The sequence below is a fragment of the Apostichopus japonicus genome, chromosome 15, assembly GCF_037975245.1.
Source record: "Apostichopus japonicus isolate 1M-3 chromosome 15, ASM3797524v1, whole genome shotgun sequence".
Taxonomy (NCBI): Eukaryota; Metazoa; Echinodermata; class Holothuroidea; order Aspidochirotida; family Stichopodidae; genus Apostichopus; species Apostichopus japonicus.
In genome coordinates this window covers 13,877,310-13,897,821 of record NC_092575.1, presented here as the reverse complement: position 1 = coordinate 13,897,821, position 20,512 = coordinate 13,877,310, and the positions used below count along the sequence as shown (strand labels likewise).

The 20,512-nt window shown below is 36.8% G+C and overlaps 1 protein-coding gene and 1 long non-coding RNA gene across 2 annotated transcripts in view; one reads left to right on the top strand and one right to left on the bottom strand.

Annotated features, from left to right (window-relative positions):
- The window catches only part of LOC139980626 (uncharacterized), a 96,912-nt gene that overhangs the window by 43,092 nt on the left and 33,308 nt on the right, over positions 1-20,512 (top strand). The window lies entirely within an intron of this gene.
- On the bottom strand, positions 15,500-18,146 carry LOC139981492 (uncharacterized). The gene is made up of 3 exons (XR_011797867.1): positions 17,283-18,146; positions 16,360-16,533; positions 15,500-15,957 (listed from the first exon to the last, which is right to left on the bottom strand). It is a non-coding gene; the product is annotated as an uncharacterized lncRNA (long non-coding RNA).

Genomic DNA, 20,512 nt, shown 5'->3' with positions numbered 1-20,512 from the left:
TACAACATGAGCATGCGTCATGTACGGTCAGGAAGCTCAATTCCTTATTTAATGGCCCGGAAACTCCTCTTTTGCTTGTAGTGTTTTGAAAGAAGACACTATATTATTCTGCATATATAGGAGATTATCAAAGCATAGATGAAAACCAAGTACTTGAGGAATAAAATAAACCACGGAGCAAAACCAGAGTGGTCATTTATCCCCTCTCAGAGTTGTACCACTGTTAGCACCGCGAGATTTACTGTGTAGCATCCTGTACGGTTTCTGTACTGGATAGTAAAAACTGTGTCATTCTCGGGTATAGCTGTATAGCAAAGTTCACAGGGAGCACAAGAACGAAGTACGTATCAGTGAACTGGTTATTTGACCTAAATCGGTAGTAGCCGGGAATGAGACAATAGAGTTTCGATTCAGATGATGAAACAAGTTCCACTGTTTTCTGTTTATACTTTCGTTCTCAGCTATGATTTACTCAATTGACAGGTAAACATACATCTGAAGTAGTATATTTACTGGTTGACTGTGCAGTATTCACTTCTCCCTGTCTCATCCAACTTACAATAAGGACCAACGGAATATTGTTAACGAAGTTGAACCTTTCGACCGATACAGAATATCAGGATTACTACTGTCATCATTGTTGTAGCAAATGCTGATGACAGCTTCATATAGGGTTGTTTCTCCTTAATATTGCCGGCGCATCTTCCAATACATTCGTGAATGTTCCAAATACGTATTTAGAAATTACCATAACAGAGATATACGTACATTCCAGTTGCCGAACTTGTATCTACCTACCCCTGCACCACCTCACACAGACCTATGGAAAATCCTTGGCGTGATCCATGGTACCCCAATTTCTGGGAAGTAGTATTTGTTGTAATCGGCTGGGATTGGGTCGATGGTGTCAACCGTACTTTTGTATGTATGTATTTTAGATCCTCCTGCAAGCAGGAACTCGCGAAGAAGCCTCATAGGCTTATCAATGCCGCAAGCTGACCGAAGTCAGTCTCTTAGATTCATATTTAACGTCCATGACTATACATTGTCAATTGTCAACAACTCTGTAACTGGACGACATACATTAATCTTGGAGTGACTCGAACTCGGGACCTTATGATTGAAAAGCACCGGCGTTAACCACTGAGCTAACACTCCTAGACTGAGCTACACTGAGCTAGACTCATCTACACTGAGCTAACACTCCACCTTTACCAAATATAATAACGACATGATATGAAATATATATATTTTTTAAAAGCAACTCTCCTTATCTTCTCAACTTGCTTTCGTTCTTTAGAAGACTATTGTAAACATTGGAATTGTCTTGTAAAATTAATGTTTAATCTTAGCATACACGTTGAATGACTGTTGACTGTCGGTAAGGCTATAGAATTCCAAAACAATGTCGTTAGTTTTTAAGCACACTCACTCAACATTCAGTTTTCCTTATCTCTTGTTATTTGTTTTAATTAAGACAGAAAGTAAAAGTTATTAGATCCCGATATATTAAGTGGCCTGAACAGCAAAAAAAGTTATTTGATAACCAGTTAAATTTACGGTTTCGTTTAAATTTCATTGTAAAATTACAGAGCAACTCTCCATATTGGAAGATGGATAAGATCATGCACTTCACTTTGTAAAAGTAAAAGTTACTCAGGCTTCTTAATTACTAGACTTTTTAAGGGCTGAGCAGCACAGAAGGTTATGCGATAACAAGTTCAGTTTATGGTTTCGTTTTAATTTCATCTAAAATTACAGAGCAACTCTTCATATTGGATGATTGATAGGATTTATATTACTTCAATTTGCAAAACCTTCTCTTAACTGGGGAAAAATATGTTATAATTTTTTGTGAAAAAAAGATCAATTTTGTGCAAATCGTAAGCTTGGCAACACGGAATTTAGAGCACTTCGAAAGTCATTAGGCTCTAGTCATTAGTCTTCCATCAGACGTAAAACGAGACGGGTCAACTTGTATCACAATATATACAGTAGCCTAACGTGCATTGTTGGTATACGATCAACGAGAACATTCCATAGAATTAGATAGCGTACAAATATCGTATATTTTCTTCCAGGATGGGGTTCAAATTGTTATCTCTGTTCAATATTCTTTCATGCGTCTTCGGAACACCTTTACCCGAGAACCATTGCAGGCTTCAATGCGAACATCCGACCAATGTGAGGTATACTAATTGTTACGTAACGTCAACAGATTGTGATGTCGCATTTCCCCCTGTGTCGTTCTCTGTTGATGATTTAGGTTTCTGTTGGGTGTATCTGAACTTCACGACAAATATTGTATCGAGTAATTATACAAAGCCGAACTTTGATTTTAAAGGCAGATTTTGGTTTAATGATATCTATTCCAGCGGTCGTTATTCGTTCAGCATCTCAAATATCGACCGTGAAGACTTCATGGAACGAAATGAAATAACGGCTGAAATTTCTTTCATAGTTAGAGATGTAATGTCCAACGACGCGGGGACTTACGACCTAATCCTCACCGAGGGTACTGTTTTTAATCCAGATGGTGTCATTCTTAGTCACAGATTTCGCCTGTTAAATGATTATTCTACTCCCCCAATACCAACTTGTAGAGCTGATGAAGTGGAGAACCCTGTAACGACGTCAAAATCTGGGGAGTCGATAGAGAGATTCTTTGTGACATGTGTCGTTAATGATGATCTTGTTGCGGCTATCCAACTTCAGATCTTCTCGTCAGGAAATTGCTCTCACGAAGCCGTCACCAGTCCATCATATATGGATAGGTGGCAAACGACGCAAAGTGCTTACGTCCAAAACTGTGCAAACTCTCTATGGAAATGTTCAGCCGTGCGGCGCAAAGTTGACTTAGATATGACTCCCACGGAAGACAGTGAATGCGTCTTCGACTTTGTTCGTTCAAACGCCTGGCCGTTACATTCTTTACCATCAACAACACACCTTCGAGCTGTCACAGAATTCCGAGAAGGAAGTTCAACGTCTGGCAAGGATACCAAGATGTATACGCCGCCTCCTGTGATAATCACTCTGTATGTATTGGTCCCTTGCTTAGTATCCAGCATACTGGTTGTCAGCTTTGTGGTATTATGTTCTCGAAGAAGGCGTAGACGTCGCACTTCAAATGACGTAAGAGATGATAATATTAGTAAGACAGAGAACCCGACTGTAGCAGGTGTGACAGACGAAGAAGGGAATGAGTATGATGACGTAACTGATTACGAAATTTTTTGAAGTGACAGGGAATATTGTAATGGCGGAAGACATTTCGTGTTAGACTTACGGGTTGGACTCCCAGTAGCTTCGAGTAGAGGGTATACGGATTACGGATCTTTCACTTAGGTTGATTACTGGTTAGGCTGAGAAACCTATAATTTACTGATTCGTCACTGCAAGTAAAACGAGTTAAAAGTTCCAAAGGATTAAATAATGATTTTTTTCTTATTTGTAAAGATTTCTTCTTCGTTCCAATTAATGTTGAGTCAAGACGTGTGAAAACGATGAACTGAATTGATTTACACGTCGAATCGAAGGTTCCGGCAATGAAACTAATTATATGAGATTCTTGTGACTCGAATGATTTCCGGGATCTCAGCAAATGTGCCCGATGGACAAAAGCTTGGAGGAGGCTATATTTGATGGGATATGTTATATCCAAACTGTTGATTGATCGAATCACCACAGACCTCCAAAACTATAACTATTCCTTAGCAACCTGCTCCAAAGAACCCATTAAAAGCGCAGCCAATTGGTTTCAGTAGTAAGCAAAGTCTCTATACATGGTCTCTAGCAACCAACCAGCAAGGGCGCAACCACCTTTAGTGTAGGAGGTGCCAAGATGTTGTGTCCTTCATGAGAAGTGTTTAAGGGTACGGTGTCGCTTAATACATTTGTTTCAAACCTGGAGAGTGCTTAGTTGCAAAATGGAGCCATATACGTTTGAAATAATGTTCACCATGTTTCGACTATGTAAGTTGTACCGCATTTAGATGATATATGACTATGTAATGTATTTTATTTACTGTGCGAAATTAGTTTTGCTTTTGTTCTTCCATTTAACTTTCGTTCTTCCCTTCCTGCATAGGAGCGTTGTTGAGTTTGGTCAAAATTTGAAGAAAACGTAAGGCTATATTCTTATTAATTTGTGCAGAAAATGATGCTTTGTAATTGCCAATCAGGATGGTTATTATAGATTCGCACAGTTCAAAAACGTCACTTGATCAAGTAAGGGTGTGATCTGTGAACCATTAAGCTTAAAATATAGTCTATATTCAAATAAAATTTGATATTTCCTAATAAAAGTCAAGTTGGATGTTAAATGAAGGTGACAAGGAATAGAGTTTCAAGTTAGTCAAACATTAACATCCAGCTATGCGTCTTGAACGGAATAGAAACGAATTTTTAACTTAAATATGTTGTTGCTTATAACCCTTTTGCCGCATTCATTGACAATTCTTTCCACGAAGGCCATTGCCGGCTAAACCGTTGTACTTTACAGTAACGATGGTCTTTGGAGACTTCTGAGTATTGTATAGATAAAGGATGTATTTGGTTTGTCCTTCAAAGATATGACGAAGCTTATTTCTACATCAAAGTGGTCAGATAGCTCTGTGGAGTAAGGGCTGACTGGCAGTGTTGTGGTGTGAGTTTCGATTCCCGCGTAAACATGGGACGACCAAACAGCACTCCACGTTTTACCCCCTTGTTCTCTATCGAATATTTAAGTATCAATTCTACATCGTACATCGTAATCAACATCGTACAGTACAGCGATTTCATTAATTATGCAGTCCCTGCACACGATAGACCCTTTGTTCACAGATCATTCTAGGATCAAGGTATTGGTTAGTATTTTGGACACTGAAACTGTTGTACCTAGGGTTCAAAAGCAATGATCCATCTTGCGACTGGGCTAGTACTTGGAAAATGGTGTTTCACTCTATTTTATGTAATAAGTTACAAGTTTTAAATTGGAGAATAACTCACGGGGCAATGTGCACAGCAGAGAAGCTGCACAGGTGGGGAAACGGTGACGGTCTGTGTTCATTTTGCAAGAAACCAGAGAGTTTTCGGCACGTGTTTTGGGAGTGTACAAACATATCAAGGGTCTTATCCTGGGTAAATAAAGTTGTTGAAAGGCTTGTTGGTAGGAATACTTGACTCACTTCTGATGCCTTCTTACTCGGAGTTCTTAACCATGGATTACATAGGCTGACATGGGAAAGACTGGTCTTTGTATTTGGTATCGTTAATAAAGTAGTTTGGAATAGAAGGTGTCGACTTGTGTTTGATAAGAGAATTATTGATGAAAAGGAGGTAGTGAAATTGATTAAAAGAGAAAGGCAAGAGCGCATTGAAATTGAGTTTAGTAGATGGTCAGAAGTCAAATTTATGAAAACTTGGTTTCCTGGTTCGTCTTGATGTGGAATGGTAAACGGGGAATTACAAGTAAGTTACCGTATGGTTAGAGTGTAGATCAACTTATTATTTTTATTTTCAGCTTGTATATATACTAGGTAACTGTTTTTCTTTCTCCTTTGTATAATCCTGTATTTATCGATTTTGTAAAGTGAAAAGGCAATAAACCGGAAGAAATTAAGTATCAATTCTAAAGTTACTCTTCCAGCATGACGTGTTTGTTAGCGCGAAGGTGTAAGCGAAAGATATTGCAGTACTAATCGTGCAAATCGTGCTAGGGTTCGAGACAAGGTCGGTGGCTGTAGGTAAGGTGCTTATCTGTGGCCCAGGATCCCGCTATACATGTCTCCCTTGATGTCGCGAAAGAATCCGGGAGGATGCAAGGAGGGTCGGTCAGAAGTCGACCAGAAGCGTGTTAGGTGGGAATCATTGCCTATAACCAGAGGGTCGAAACACTATGTGCGACCGGCATGTGAGCAGTCCATGTAAATACGTGACCTAACGAGGCGCTAATTCTCCTCAATCTGTGTGTACGCAAGCTTTACATAGCCATCAGAATATCTCATAAGAAATTTAGAAAATGTATTGAAATGGCGCCACCTTATAGGTAACTTCCATGTTCCGTCGATAGATCTTAATTAAGTATGCAAGTTTACATCGATTATTTTTAGTTGTTAAGACCGCCAAAAGATGACTAAGGCACTTTTTGATGATGTTATTAAGCCTGCGTTCTTAAAATATGTGTAGTCGGGCAAAACAAAAAGAAATATTATGTACAGTTACTTTCGTGTTTTCTTTCTCAAAAGAAAGTTTATAGATAATAGATTCCAAGATTCTCCCAAATAACGACATCATTTTTAAACCACAAGTGTTTCCAGAAACACTCTTACAAATCAAAACAATAAGTTTAATGTGGTTACTAATTTAATTAATATGTCAATATGAAACATTTTAACAATAGCGCAGTCATAAGAGTCGAAAGGAGGAGTAAGCGTCTTGTGAAACTGGAAGTGGGAAGGATCGATGGGGGGGGGGGGGGAGAAGTAACTCTAGCAGGACGCAGTGGGCATTAATTGAGGAAGGAACTTTCGATCTGCATAGCGATCCATAAATTTGAATGTTGAGTTTTTGCTTTCACAGAAACCTAAATCAGAATATAGCGGTTAATCGTTTGGACTTATTTTGTTTCATATTAATCAATTGTTTTGTTATGTTTCGCTCCTAACGTTCATGCCAAATTGCAATTTTACAGTTTTGCATCTATTACATATTTCCTCAAAGAACTATGCGAGAGATAAGTGAAGAATGATTAGGCCTTAAGTCTCTATGTACGGGAACTGTGACTGAGAGTTGATCAAGTTCTTGGTTTTCGTGCATGGCTAGGTTCTAGCTTGTATGACTTGTCTTTAAAGGCATTGAAGACTCGCCCAAAACCGCGTGCCGCCCTCTGAAAAAAGTTAATTCTCCGTTGCTTGTTGGTGAAGTTTTCTTCTTGTTGCTACAAAATGCAGACAGTATGGAACGTGATACCTTGTTATCTTGTATCTAGACGTGAGATGTCCATCGCTGCTATATGTACACTGTGTTGTGGGTGTTGACCGTTGCTGTATGTATTGACTCTACACTTGTGTCTAATTACCAACGGTAGCAAGCTGTGTGTATATTTTCTGGGATCGATGGTGGTGTCTAACACTTCTGTTACACCTGGCGGAGTGTATAGCCTAGTGGTTAACGCCGGCGTCTCCCAGTCATGAGATCCCCGGTTCGATTCCCCGCCGACAGCAATGTGTGTCGTCTGGCAAGGGTGTTGTTCAATAACAACTTCCTGACATGGACGTTAAATGGATGTGTGCCGAGAGATTGGCTACGGTCAGCTTGCGAGTCTATAAGCCTCCATGGCTTCTTTCGCGAGTTCCTGCTTGCGGGAAGATCACTATACATACATACACCTAATTCGAAACTAGGTCAGATTACCGGCATCAGACGTTTCTTTGTGCGCGAGTCTTCACTTCCTTTATTGTCTAACAGTGTGCTCCTGACGGTGTTATTTCAACTATGGTATCACGAATCTCTTATCTCCACCTGGATATGGCTCAATTATTTGAAAGGATTTGTATTTCGTTATATGCTAACCAAAGACTATACCGACCTTCTGTGTCTCTTTGAATATTTTTTGTTTCGATTAATGAGAATTAGTATTGGTAGTCCTTTACGTTCTTTTTCTGGAAAAGTACTTATGTAATGGAATTTGAGTCATCTATTTTCTTTAAAGATTCGTTAGGCAAAAATTCCAATATCACGTTTTATATGACTCTTTAAGTAAGCAACTACAATACTTTGTAGTTTGGTTATTTTTCTGTCTTAAGACAGTTAGGGCTACGTTAAAGCTGCAAGACTTTTAGAAGTGTGTGTTTGTGTGAAATAAGAGAGCTCGGTTTGCAGCTTAATCATGGTATACATTACCATAATGGTATTGGAACTAACGGAAGGTTATTTCGCAATGTTGAAGCAAGACACAGGGGCGGGAGAATGACAGGACGGGAGAAAGGGTTGGGGTGGGGGTGTGTATTGGGTTGATGATGTCTGAAAAACGATCACAACGCACAAATCCATGTCTAGTTTGAAAGATTTACATTGTGTTTTCTCCATCTTTCAGAACTCACCGTTATTATCAATGTACAAAATGTTGGCCTTGTTTAAAGTTGCAATTATTTGCAACCTGACCATGTGCACATAACAGTTTATAGCTATACAGAATGTGACACCCCTTTGCACGATGATGAATTCAATACGTCAAACCCCTTTCCTTATTGACGTAGATTCTTCTCCATCAGTGCTTACCTCCTCCCTCCTCCTTCGCCTCCTCCTTTCCCCATTCCTCCTTCCTCCCTCCTCCCCCCTCCTAGCTCCCAAACCAAAGTCCACGGTATACGCCCTCTTTTGGCGAGTTGGCTTAATGTATTTTTCTAATTCATCGTTTTCACAACCCACGTTTCTAGCCACATAATTCAACCTGTAGACAAACACATTCAGCCATATTTATATTCAAATCATTAAATTTTCAGCGTTGCATAATTCAATTCGCTATTCATCCATATGTTAAATCCCAACTTTATCCAAACATTAAACATTAACCTTATTTTCCCCATGCAGCTAATTTTTCTTGTCTAAACAAGACGATATGCTAATTTGTTTCCATATCAGTCGCCTAATTGTGTTTCAAAAATTTATCAATTTCTCTGCATTTGGCGTTTCTCTTCACTTCCGAATTTTGGGATGGTTGAACTTGAGAGTGTTAGAGCGTGCAGGATTTACGATTCAGATGATCGCAGGTTCGCGTTATGAAAGATTAAACACACACGCTGTCAAGCCAAACACAACCAAACCCGGTGGTAAAAAAAAAGAGAAAAAAGAAATACAAGGAAAGGAAAATTGCCTAAATTTGTAAAACAATTTTGATCCTTAATATATGAGATTGTTCTAATCACTGACGTTATAGTAGCAAGAGATTTTTTCCCGTTCTAATTTGGCTAAAACGTCTTTAGCTGCGACCTGATTGTTAGTATGGTTATTAATGACATATGTTTTGATCATAAAGTATAGTGACTACAAACCGTATACGTACTACATGGACAGAAAATCGTATAGTGTACGGTGACTGCAATCCTATTTGTATATGGGGACAGAAACCCGTATACTTGCATACGGTGTCAGCCAACCGTGTACGTGTATGGAGGTAGCAAATCGTATACGTATACTATACGGACAGGAAATCGTATTTGTATGCTGTGACAGAAAATCGAATTCGTATATTTGGAGTATTTATACCGTATCATTCAAACTAAGTTTGGAATTGATTAGACTGAGCCTATAAATAAGACATCATTTGATAATTTCGATCCAATCCACTTCTCCTTTGTCTATATAGACCTATATATATATATTTAAACATATATATACATAAATTTATACTGTACGTCCCTCTTCCCCCAAGATCATTATTAATGTGTTCTATTAAGGCAATTGTCTCTGCACTATCGGCTGATGGATATTATAGACTACCAATGCTAACATGTTCACATGCCGCAGCTAGGAACTAAAGTCAAGTAAAGTATTCATCTACTTAAGGTATATTAAGAAAAATCAGTTTCATCCTATATTTTGTAGTGCTACTCCTTCTCCTTCTCCTTCTCCCTCATCCTCATCCTCATCCTCATCCGCATCCTCAACCTCATCCTCAACCTCAACCTCATCATCAACCTCATCCTCAACCTCAACCTCATCCTCAACCTCATCCTCATCCTTCACATCGTTCATTAACAAAACGCATAGGGTGCATTCATAACAGTTTTTGTGTTTGATTTGATCAATGATTTTGCTTTTTTAATCCAAATTCCTATTACAATGCAGTTCATTAGCTTCCATAGTCAGCTTTCATTTCACAAAAAAACAAACAAATAAACAAACACAAAAATGAACACAAAACTTCAAAATTGTTTTGCAGTTTTCATCATTATGTGATTAAATATGAATATGAAAGAAAACATAAAAATATCAAAATTTGTAGATTCGAAAAGAATCGTTAAATACTTCGTAAAAATGTTTTGTTTATGTTTTGGTAAACACTTGGAAATTACCAAAGTTTGATGAATTTTACTCTTATTTTGAAATTAGAGGAAATTTAGAGGAAATTCGAAACCAAGCACAAAAAACAGTGATATAATGAGATATTCCTAAATAAAGAATATTCTCTCACAATTCTGTATAAAAAACACGTTATATTTCTAAATATGGATTGTAAGAAATACATCATGCAAGCAAATATCTGACTCACCTTTTTGTTTCATATTTGCTTTTACAAAGATTTTATGTCATGCGTATCCACCAGTAGAGCTATATAACCTACTATAAGCAACATGATGCATAACTGCTATATACTAACCAATATTCGGTTTTATTCTTATTCTTGTATATTACCAAGTTAATATATCGCTACTTAAATCTACAACAGTCCGCGTTTTGTCATCTTTGGGGGCCCGAAGGTGTCTGTACTAAGGCGTTAGATAACTAAATCGGTTGAACGAATGATTTTAATCCAATACATAGTTTGATATCCTCAGGAATCAACTGAGAAGTGCACTGTTACCTAAATAAGAAATAGCAAAATGACGTATTTTGAACGTGTCATTAATCAATCTAAATGCTAGCTAAATATATAAAAATTTCAGTGGATGGCATTTTGGTTTGTAAGATTGCGAAAACTGAGGATTTCAGAGTGCGCAATTTTAACCAGCCCTAATCATTTAGTTAACATTATAGAGAAAATTTCTTAGGTGTTGATGGAATGTGATTGTCAAGGAGGGGGAGGGGGGGGGGGGCTCGTTTCGGGTGGGTTAGGATAGCATACGATTAAATTTATAAATATATAATATATATATGTTATATATATATATATATAGATAGATATATATATATATATATATATATATATATATCCCGGTGGAGGCTGAAAGTTTTTTCACTGTTCTTGATTTTCCAACTCATTGCGATTTTCATTTATATATATATATATATATATATATATATATATATATATATATATATATATATATAACACAATTGAAAACGTAAATTTATTTTTTTAAATCTTCTACCATGGAGAGAAGTGTGCTATCTTCCTCATCAGGTTAGGAAGGACTTACTCTGTCACTGGTTTACACTTGTATGCCACTTTGCCACTTCCTTGAAAAGAAGTCCAAACTTTAATTAAGACATCTATATATTTGTAAGTTACTTCAGCAATACATTTCATCAATACAAAGGACTTTATTAGTCTCATTTTCGTACCTGTGTCTCACATTCTCATTAACTTCAAGTATGCAACTGGTTTTTATGGAAGTACAAAACTTTACATAATTTCGGACGACTTTGGACAGTTTCCATAATTTGGGTGAATTAAATGTTTTGAATTGAAGCACAACGTTTCCTTCCTCTTTAATGCATCTTTCAAATTCAAAAGTGTAGCTTTAACAGTTTAGACCGTTCATCTCGGTAAGAATTGTGCCTGTGAGACACATCAGTGCACACTTTAACGTCCTATATGTTTACATCAGCTTCCTTACTGTATAGTAACGTGCTAACATATTAAGAAGCGACCATGTTTCGATAACCTATCTTCACGTAAGAAAAACTTTTAGCCATTTTAAAATGAAATGTTACACCCTAAACCAACCTTGTTTCTTTGCTCAACGTTTTCATGAATATCAATGTCATTACTTCTCTCAATTTTGTATTCATCCTCTTACTATCGACTTGGAATGTACAAGTCTTGGCCGCACACGGTATAGCTAAATATACAGTCACGTGGTGTAAGAAAGGGAAAGGAAAGATAAAAATCTGTTACTGTTCTGACTTTACTAAGAAAGAAAAAAAAAATGAAGGCAGCCATAATTTGAAAATGGAAATACGAGATCCTCCCTCGAATGCATATATCCCAGTTGGATTGACTTCGTAGTCGATTTCACGAGTTTCGAGAAACCGCCTGAATAATTTCGCACCTTAACTCCGTGCATCGCTCATTCGCTCGCAGCTCTTACGGCGCTCCATGCATGGTAAAGACAAAAAATATATGGATGCCTTTAATTTCTTGATTGTGTTGAAATTTACTATGTTGACGATTAGGGAAAATATTCTTAAAGGTTATGAACTCTGTCCTGATAAATATGTGAAACGAAACAAAAAAAAGTAGAATTATAGAATTAAAAGGAGGAAACACAAGACAAAACCGGGTATAATGTTTTATGGACTGATATACAAGCTCCAGTGAAGATACATTAGAATATCAAGTTGTTACGTGGAGTTAAAGTGATACAATCTGACGTCAGAGAGCTCATCTTGCGACTTTTCAATCGGAAATTCAAGGTTCAAATTAGATGTTGATTTCAATTGATACCTTGCAAATGGTATGTCTCGCTGTGGAAGTGGGGGTGGTGGTTGCGGTGGTGGCGGTTGCGGTGGTGGAGGAGGTGTAGTTTGATAGTAGTAATGCGTCTCACGTGGTTGACGATTTCTGCATAGATGACAAAGTGTTTATTATTAATACAAAACATGATTAATGTGGTTAAAACTGACCCGATAATCCGTTACTACTTTGAGGTCTAGCTCAAGAGAAAAAATAGAAATAAGAGAAGGGGCTTGGTTGGGATGAGGTGGGCGGATGGGGGTGCGCGGAAGGTGGAACAGTATCTGAGATATCTCGAAATGTGAGTAATTTTAGGCTGCCGCGTGTAGTCGCCAGTTTCTCATTTTTTTCCAGGGTTTACAAGATTTATCGAGTATTACTCAAGTTAAGCTATATAGTTTAGACACGCTTTAATATATTTTGCATGAACGTTACAGAACGAGTCTGCAGCTTCGTGGGGCTCAGGCATGTGTCCAACCCACCCTCACCCTCAATGAAGATTTCTGTGCCCCTATCTGTGCCTCCATCATGTTTGCAAAACTCGTTAGGCAGGACACGAATATTATACCCCCCCCCCCCATCAATTGTACGTGTGCCTCCAACTCGGAATTCATGGCCACGGGCTTGTTGCTGTGCATATTTAATTACTATTTATGTACAATCTCGCCTGAAATCTTTGTGATATTTAGCCGAACATTGCTCTAATAAGATACGCTAGAACCGTCTTCGCTCTTAGACAAATTAGTTTGCACTTAATTAAATAGATACAAAAATAAAAAAAACATAAAAAGGTTTACTCTTTATTTGACGTGATGACGTCACCACATCCAATGAGAAATCAGAAAGGTATAATTGCGCAGATCTTAAAGATATATCACATTAGTCTCATGCATATCGTTAGACTTTAAGCGTTTTAGGGAATTCACCTACACTGTAAAAACACTTGGGTCATTTTTTGACCCAAATTTGACCCAGCAACTTAGTGGAATCTCCACCAGCCCAGGTTTGGGTCAATTTGACCAAGGATCTGTGTCATTTGACATCTGACTTAAAACTGGGTTACTTTGACCCATACGCTACTTTGACCCATATGCTACTTTGACCCAGCTTTTGACCCAGTGGTTAGTGCAATCTCCACCAGCCCAGCAGATTGGGTCAAAAAAATTAACCACGTAAATGGGTCAAAGCTGAATTTACATTTGCAGTTGCAGGAAGTCTATAAAAGAAATGACATAAGACTTTGATTCCTAATGATAAATTAATTTATTCAAATCACAAAGTGGTGTTACAATAAAGCATGCAATTTCTTCTATTTCACATATAATTATCGATATTCTTTTTGTTTTATTCCAACTAGAACATCAGAGTAACAGTAAAAATCAGAGTAATGTGATACCCATAAAACTAAACAAACAATGAACACAAGAACATAGGCTAAGGCTAATGTACCAATTGAGAATCATTGGAAACTAAGCAATGTTCTTTAAAATCCTAACATACTTAACTAAAACAACTGATCATTTATTCATGTGCACAAACTTTAGTTCACTGAGGAATATGTTCTGTACTTCTTGAAAGACTTTAATTGTTGATCTCACAGCTAGGTTTGCTGCAGTGTTTGTAATATTAAGTTAACCAAGACTGGAGCATGCACTCACTCTCTACTTGTATCCTTAGTCACTGTAGTAATCTGATTATTAGCTAGCATTTCTAATTGTTTTTAAAGAATATAAATAAACAACATTCCATAGTTATCAATTGTATAAAATGTTAGGTATACAAAGAAGACATGTAGTACATCAATGGTGGCTGTAAGAAATCAAATATTTTGGAAAGCTCAATGTTTGGTGGGGGCTTTGTCATGGTCAAAAGTCAAAGACAATATCAAACATATTTTGCAGTGGGTTGGTGGGGCAAGACAAACCCTATGGCCAGCTGCCAATTAATAAAATCTTGCAAGCATATCCCAAAGGTGATAATTTCCTCAGTAGTTCTTGTACCAAAACAGCATTAGATTTGAATGAGAAAAAGCTGTTTAAAACATACAGTACAAGACTTAGTAATCACTGAAAAGTCATCAATAAATGGAAACACTGTGAATAAATGTTTTTGCACCACCAATATGTTACAATATGTATTAAATTTTCGGTTGCTCAGGCAAAAAATGTACATCAGTCATGCTTTTGGCTAGTTGTGCATGTATGATGTATGGAAGAACACTAGTTTTGTACCACTGTTTGTGAGGCAGTTCTGCTTCTTTAGTCCCTCTAAACTTAACAATAACAAATACCAAATGAAACTTAAACCTTGTTCAAGGTAATATAACATGCAAACATAAATAGCAAACAACTTTGTCACATTATGTAAATTAAAAACCTCATGTAATCATCCCATCATGTTAATGACCATGAACTAAGTGTTAACCTGATGTTGCACTGCCCAAGGTTTACAGGAGATATGTTCATATCCCTTATATGTGTTTTGAGAAAATTATACGATAAAAGGTTACAATGTATAAAAAAAAAAAATCATATTAAAAACTACTTTTGAAAAGTTGTTTACATACGTTTTTTTCTCTTACTGACTACTTAAAAAAGCATGTAGGCTTCTTACTGAAGGGGATGTCGAAACCTTTCCTTTCCCTTCACTAACCTTAATGAGGAATTTGTGTATAAATTCCCAGGTTGTTTGACACTGGCAGGGGTAGGCTATGTCAAACAAGTACAATGATTTGAAAGAAATATCAAAAGCTGCAGTATAAAAAAAAAAAATCATATTAAAAACTACTTTTGAAAAGTTGTTTACATACGTTTTTTTCTCTTACTGACTACTTAAAAAAGCATGTAGGCTTCCTTTCACTAACCTTAATGAGGAATTTGTGTATAAATTCCCAGGTTGTTTGACACTGGCAGGGGTAGGCTATGTCAAACAAGTACAATGATTTGAAAGAAATATCAAAAGCTGCAGTATAAAAAAAAAAAATCATATTAAAAACTACTTTTGAAAAGTTGTTTACATACGTTTTTTTCTCTTACTGACTACTTAAAAAAGCATGTAGGCTTCCTTTCACTAACCTTCATGAGGAATTTGTGTATAAATTCCCAGGTTGTTTGACACTGGCAGGGGTAGGCTATGTCAAACAAGTACAATGATTTGAAAGAAATATCAAAAGCTGCTGTATAAAAAAAAAAAATCATATTAAAAACTACTTTTGAAAAGTTGTTTACATACGTTTTTTTCTCTTACTGACTACTTAAAAAAGCATGTAGGCTTCTTACTGAAGGGGATGTCGAAACCTTTCCTTTCCCTTCACTAACCTTAATGAGGAATTTGTGTATAAATTCCCAGGTTGTTTGACACTGGCAGGGGTAGGCTATGTCAAACAAGTACAATGATTTGAAAGAAATATCAAAAGCTGCAATCAAATCTGTTGCTGACAAAGCAACCCCTTCGATGATCACGAATGACTGAGTCGGATACCTTCTATCACCAAATGCAAGGACGAATGGCTGCTTTCGAGTTCTATCTTGCTTAAGCTCATCTTCCATGAATTGAGGAAGATTGGTCCCAACCTTTGGAAGAAAGAAAATAAATTGCTGCTTTCAATGCACAATTAATTCTGTTGTCACTAATTTAAATAATTAGCAAATCTTTTCACTTGAATCATTACCATAGCAGATTTAAGATTCTGTTGACCTCAAATGATCTTGGACCTCCATGAAAAAATAGAGGGATCATCTACTCACAAAGGGCTACCTACATACTAACTTTAAGGTTCAAGCAACTGAACTTGGCACCTGACTGTTATAAGTGAAAAATCATCATGACTTTTTATGCGATTTAATTACATACCAGTAGGAATGACTGAGGATGTAGGAATATCAGTTAATTAGCCTAGACAGTTAAAAGAAATTGACCCATATCCCTTACTGAGTATATTGTATGTAGACTGTTCAAGATAATGGTATTAGTACCTTTTGGATCTGTTTTTATGTTGAACTTTACAGGTGTAGGCTTCTTTACTTCTTTCGGTGTTGCTTCTTGTTTCTTAAAGGCATTGGATCGTTTTCGGGCAATCTTTCCTCAAGATAGTCTGTAGCATAGCCTGTAGCAGGATGTTTCCCATGGGCTTTTGGGTACCATGCTACCTATAGTCCACAGATAAAAATAGGACATATATAGTTAACTTCAATTGTTCAATTACACCGACTATAGTTTTGGCAAAGACTGTTTGTTGGAGTATATCATATTTTACTGCAGTGGCATAACCAGTAGGGGAAAAGCCCCAAATTGGTCACCCCCATCCCCCCACCCAAATTGACATACAAGTAAATTAGTAAGATAGAAATGATGAACCATTTTACATCTTGTCCACCCCTTAAATACAAGAATTTTATCCTCCCCTTACACCCCTTCCCCATATCTTGTCCCCCTCCCCTTGCACAGACTCCTTGCTACCCTTCAGCTCTCCCCCACCCCCACTAAAAAGTCTGATTATACTACTGTTTTACTACATTTAATAGCACACTGTTAACTTTCTGTTCAGCAAGATAGCTATTAACAAGTAACATTATACTAGTCTTAGCCTCTAACGTTATATTTAGTTAAACTTACGTAGTGAGGTTAGGCCTATGCTTTATCAAAAACCAAACGTTAGGTCTAACATTACAGCTATCTATGTATCACTATCAGTATCACTATCACTGTATCAGGGTAATTATGGGCTTGTCTGAACCACGGCGCTCGCAGCACTAATAATACTTAGGCCTAACTAATGTTACTTAGGCCTAGCCTATCATCATATCTACAATGGCATACTATAATATAATATTTAACTAATTAACGTTGCGAGCGCCTGTGGCCTGAACTAGTCAGTTATACTTTGGCGTATACTTACCTTTGAATATTGGTATTTACATTGGCAAACCCCAGTCATCAAGGATGGGACTAACAAACGTGTCCATTTTCAGAGCCCATCAAAGTTTTTGAATCAACTAAGACTGCCTTCTTGGTCCTGAATTTACGTATGGTTTGTAGATTTGTGTGACGGTGTTCAGCTGTTGTCTACGAAAGGCGTCATGCAAAAACGCTGATAGTGGTCACATGACATAACTTATCCAATGAGAAAAGTCTTTGAGAATGACCCAGTGCAAAAAGTCAAACTTTCATCGCGCTATTTCACAATTTCAAACAATCTTGCGTAATAACTCAACCAATACGACCCATTTCTGGGTACAGTATGGCTGACTCAGCAGATGGGTCACACAAAATGACCCAGGTGTTTTTACAGTGTACATGTATAGCCTATAGGGAACAGACCCACTTTTCCGAGGCGTAAAAGCGTTTCACCGTAACACAAGTGCGATATCTTACAACTATAGAACCCATTGTCTTGACAACCCCCTCCCCACCTCAATAAAAAAAAGAGGAAAGAAAAAGAGAAATACTTGAATTATCTAAACAAGATGACTCTGTAACATAAATTAATAAAATGTATAACAATAGCATTGAACAAAGAAATAACAAAAAATACATTTCCTTGAGACAAAAAGGTCAGTCTCATCATACCTGAAGTAGTGAAAATTGATATTAAATAGAAACCACGGAAAACTTCCAATCTGTATTTTTTTACATGATTGAAATAAATGATATGAACAAAAAGTGTCTACTAAATGAAAACAAACAAATTTTAAAAGCGAAATTAACATGAAGTAATGAATTAATCGTTATTTTACGGAATGGTCAGTGCATAGAAGATACGTCCCCCCCCCCCACGCAAACTTCAAAACTACTTTAAAAAAATTAATATATACGAAACAATGGAATTTGTGGTACGTCACGGACTACATAGAGGTAATGTTTTACTTTGCTCCTTCCAAGGTAAACGCCAATGTTCAAGTACCCCTCGGCATCGGTGCCTCCTCCTTGCCCCCCCCCCACATCCACCACCCCATCCCCAACATGAATCCAAACATCTTTCAACGCTTCTGATGCAGTCACACCTATGTTTATGAAAAAAAAACGTGAAAGGTTTCTTATATAGCCTTGTTATAATCGATCATCTTCTTCTTACAAATGCTCGGTATATATATATATATATATATATATATATATATATATATATATATATATATATATATATATATATATTCTAAAAGATAAGAAACTGTGTTTCCCATTATTGTTTTTGTGTTTTGTATTGACTTTCTGTTTGGCAAATTAATGGCGCCATATTTGTTAGTATAATATTCCTTTCTCATTATTGAAATTCAGCTTCCTTTTCAATTTAAGCATTAAAATGCAAAGCAATTGCAACTTAAGATACATTTAATGACACATCTATGGTAATCGCATGCACCAGATGAGAGGTAATCGACCACGCAGCGGAAATTCTATGCAAAATAATTATCCACTAAGTCACAAAAACAGCGGAAAGGCCTCAATCATATATATATCATTGTTTCTACTTTGTTGCGCCTTTTGCCTGGATGTGAGGACCCTGTTAAATTACAAAGGGTGTTTTATATGTTATTGCTGCTTAAATATGAAGTAAGAATGAAGGATTTCATATAGTTTCACCCCCGTTCGTCAACTCTAAAAAAATACATTGTAAGATAACAAAACGAATCTGACTCACTTTTGTCCAATGTTTTTACAATGCCATTGCGCCCCTGAAAGCTTTCATGAGCTGTTTTGCTTTTGATTCATGGAGAACAAAACTCGAAATATTTTGGGTTGAGCCCCCCCCCCCACCCCCTCACACACACAAATACACACCGACTTCAAATGGGCCTCGTTGTAACTATTACTATGTGGATATGTGGATTGCGTAAACTTAGTTCATTTCTTGTACAGTTGTCTTAAGTGTTTTTAGTATAGGATAGGTAACATATTAACATCAATAAATGCAATTCAAATCAATTGCAAATGAATAAAGAAAAAATAACTGTGGCAACTTGTATATACACATATATACACATATATACACATATATATATATATATATATATATATATATGTATATATATATATTTATTTGTATAAATAAATAAATATATATATATATATATTTATATATATATATATATATATATATATATATATTCTGTTTGACATCTTAGTCACTCCAGATAACAATCTCTGATACGTACTATACTTGAACGTTATATACCTCATCCATCATATTGTCCATCAAACAAGATTGTGCCAATGTTGCGGCCATTTTGTAATTATTTTAAGGCGTGAGATCTCTAGCGTTGTGCTCCCAAGAGTACCTTGTTGATCGGCCCAAAACAACCTTCGCGTTGCGCGTAACGTGTGACTCCCTGTTCTCGTGGGGCTTAAGTGGCGTTTACTCGACCGTAAGATTAGCCCCAAACAGGATACGTAGGTTTTATCTACTGTAAAGGGATAGGGTCAATTAAATTATCTTACATCCGTACTCTTTGGGGTTCATTAGTTTATAGAAGCAGAGATTTTTAAATTTTCGAGTGATATAAGTACTTCAAATATTCACTTCGTTCTTGAGTAAGATGAGACCGCACAAGTCTAAGTTGTGACTAACTGTCGCCAAACATATACAAATTATAAACTTGACACGATTAGAAAAAAAAATAGCTTCACGTTGCTGTGAGTCAGAACTTTTAAATTTAGAAATTAAAAATAGAAAACATCTTAAAGCTGCAGGTTTGTGATATCGTCTCCTTCATCCCAGATAAATATGTAACTATACTTATATGTTTTATAATAATTTCCTTTTAAATTATTGGAATATTCACGACAGATGTTTAATGAATTAACATAAGTCAATTGCATTTTTGTAACAAATCATAACACTTTAACAAGCGGTCTAGAAAACACATGAACACGATAATTGGAGTTTTATGAATTGTGGGTTAAACTTCTTGTCTGTTGGGGCGTGGCCGACTACAGAGTATGCAAACTAGGAGTGTGAGCTCAGTGGTTAACGCCGGTGCCTTTCAATCATAAGGTCCCCGGTTCGAGTCACTCCAAGATTAATGTATGTCGTCAAGATACAGAGTTGTTGACAATTAACAATTCATAATCATGGACGTTAAATGTGAATCTAAGAGACTGACTTCGGTCAGCTTGCGGCTTTGATAAGCC